The sequence below is a fragment of the Bison bison genome, unplaced genomic scaffold (assembly GCF_000754665.1).
Source record: "Bison bison bison isolate TAMUID 2011002044 unplaced genomic scaffold, Bison_UMD1.0 scf7180017864057, whole genome shotgun sequence".
Lineage (NCBI taxonomy): Eukaryota > Metazoa > Chordata > Mammalia > Artiodactyla > Bovidae > Bison > Bison bison.
Genome location: NW_011494629.1, coordinates 6,018,881 through 6,021,699, shown reverse-complemented (window position 1 = coordinate 6,021,699; position 2,819 = coordinate 6,018,881). Strand labels below are relative to the sequence as shown.

The 2,819-nt window shown below is 41.2% G+C and overlaps 1 protein-coding gene across 2 annotated transcripts in view; it reads left to right on the top strand.

Annotated features, from left to right (window-relative positions):
* The window catches only part of LOC104985724 (chromosome unknown open reading frame, human C9orf3), a 424,441-nt gene that overhangs the window by 91,367 nt on the left and 330,255 nt on the right, over window positions 1-2,819 (top strand). The gene's annotated exons all lie outside the window — the stretch shown is intronic.

Genomic DNA, 2,819 nt, shown 5'->3' with positions numbered 1-2,819 from the left:
CATCCACACATGACCACTGGGAAAACCATAGCCTTGACTAGATGGACCTTTGTTGACAAAGTAATGTCTCTGCTTTTTAATATGCTGTCTAGGTTGGTGATAACTTTCCTTCCAAGGAGTAAGCGTCTTTTAATTCCATGGCTGCAGTCACCATCTGCAGTGATTTTGGAGCCCAGAAAAATAAAGTCAGCCACTGTTTCCACTGTTTCCCCGTCTATTTGCCATTAAGTGATGGGACCGGATGCCATGATGTTAGTTTTCTGAATGTTGAGCTTTAAGCCAACTTTTTCACTCTCCTCTTTCACTTTCATCAAGAGGCTTTTGAGTTCCTCTTCACTTTCTGCCATAAGGGTGGTGTCAGCTGCATATCTGAGGTTATTGATATTTAAGGCAATGGCACCCCACTCCAGTACTCTTGCCTGGAAAATCCCATGGACGGAGGAGCCTGGTAGGCTGCAGTCCATGGGGTCGCTAAGAGTCGGACACGACTGAGCGACTTCACTTTCACTTTTCACTTTCATGCATTGGAGAAGGAAATGGCAACCCACTTCAGTATTCTTGCCTGGAGAATCCCAGGGACAGAGGAGCCTAGTGGGCTGCCATCTATGGGGTCGCACAGAGTCCGACACGACTGAAGCGACTTAGCAGCAGTAGCAGCAGCAGCAGCAATCTTGATTCCAGCTTGTGCTTCATCCAGCCTGGCATTTCACATGATGTAGTCTGCATATAAGTTAAATAAGCAGGTGACAATATACAGCCTTGATGTACTCCTTTTCCTATTTGGAACCAGTCTGTTGTTCCATGTCCAGTTCTAACTGTTGCTTCCTGACCTGCATACAAATTTCTCAAGAGGCAGATCAGGTGGTCTGGTATTCCCATCTCTTTCAGAATTTTCCACAGTTTATTGTGATCCACACAGTCAAAGGCTTTGGCATAGTCGATAAAGCGGAAATAGATGTTTTCTGGAACTTTCTTGTTTTTTCAATGATCCAGCGAATGTTGGCAATTTGATCTCTGGTTCCTCTGCCTTTTCTCAAACCAACTTGAACATCTGGAAGTTCATTGTTAACATATTGCTGAAGCCTGGCTTGGAGAATTTTGAGCATTACAGGGCCTATACAGTCTAAAATATTTAGTAACTAGCCCTTTACAGAAAAAAGTCTTCTGACCCTTTCAATATCTATTTGAAGGTTATCATCAAAAATTAAAACAAGAGTTGACTTTTAACATTTTCTATGAAAATGTTAAATACCACCAAGAATTTATCTGTGGATTTTTTTTTCAGAATTACTAATCAGGGCATAGTTATAATAAAGTAAAATGCTAATTGGGATTTGCTTATGTACAACTTACACCTTATGTGATACCTCAGAGTAGACTTTTCCGGTTCAAACTGAGGGAGGATTTAGCTAGACCAGAAGAAAGAACTTTCGGCATCATACTGCATGCCTCGTGCAGCCCAGCAGCTGGGGTTTATCAGAGGACAGCCAGGCAAGTACGGTCGCAACACCCTCGCCCCAAATGGCTGTTCTGAGGATGGAATAATATCTCCAAATGTGTCTGTACTCCTTGGAGAAAAAGGATATGTGGACACAAGATGCTATTACTTCCTTTCCAAGTCATGTTTTCTAGATTGGTGGATTGGTCTCATAGGACCTCCATTCTGTTGTGCACAATGCCCTTTAAAACAATGAGCTATCCTTGAAAACATGAGCGGCAAAACCCAACCCGCAAGTCACAGTTTCCATCACAGCAACACGTCAACCTGATTAGTACATTTGCCAGGCATCAGCTGATTTCCCGAAAGAAGCAAAGCACCTGGGAGCAGCACAGTGTAATGAGGCAGATAACAGCGCCCGAAATGATAACAACCCTTGGGCAGAGGACGGAAATCAGATGACGGACCTCTGAGTTCTTAGTACATGGGGTAAATCGTTCCTCCTGGCGGTTTTAAAGAAGAAGGCTGATGGTTTAGAGGGTAGTGTGATGACTGTCATAAGAATTTTAGTAGCCGAGAAGTCACTATCCTTTTTCTCAAGAAGGCTAAGTTAAAACCATAGATTTAGTTTGACTCGTTTGGCTCCTTTATTGTATAACTTGCTCAGCATAATGTCATTTGGGCAGACAGAAATGTTAGCCTGTGTATTATTGTCAGCCTGCATTCCCTGCCGAAATGTAGCTAAACAATTAAGCTCAGAGACCCAATGCCCAGTACAGTGTTTTGTATATAACAGGTACTCAATACCTATTTGTTGAATAAATGTGTTCTCTGTAATCAGACAGATGTAATAGGTTCATGGAAGAAGCATTCAAAATCACTATTGATAGTAACAAAAATGATTTCAGGGTCATTCCTTTAGTTTTGCTTCTGATTGAAGTTTATAACTTTTCCCCAGGTTCAGTATATTTTAAAAGGGGGAAAAAATGGTGTAGTACATGCTAATTTCCTCCTGCTTGGTAATTTTGTTGTTGTTAATTTAATTTTGTTTTATTTTTGCAGGGTCTACTTCCTAGGAAATTAAAAACACACACACACACACACACACTCCAGTTATATTTTTCATGGGAAGCCATAAGTAAAGGAATAAGACTGACTGACTGAAACTTCTTCCAACTGTAGGAGAAAAAGCATATGAACAAGTGAAAGACATTTGAAAAAAAAACTATATGTACCCTCGCTTAAGATCTGATTTCATTTTTCTGTGCAAAAGTAGGAGACTGTAGACATTACTTCATCCTGGGCAAAATGCTGCTTTCTGGTGTGCCCAATAGACCAGCTCCCTGACATTCTCTCTCTTGATTTTGTGTGGGAAATTCCA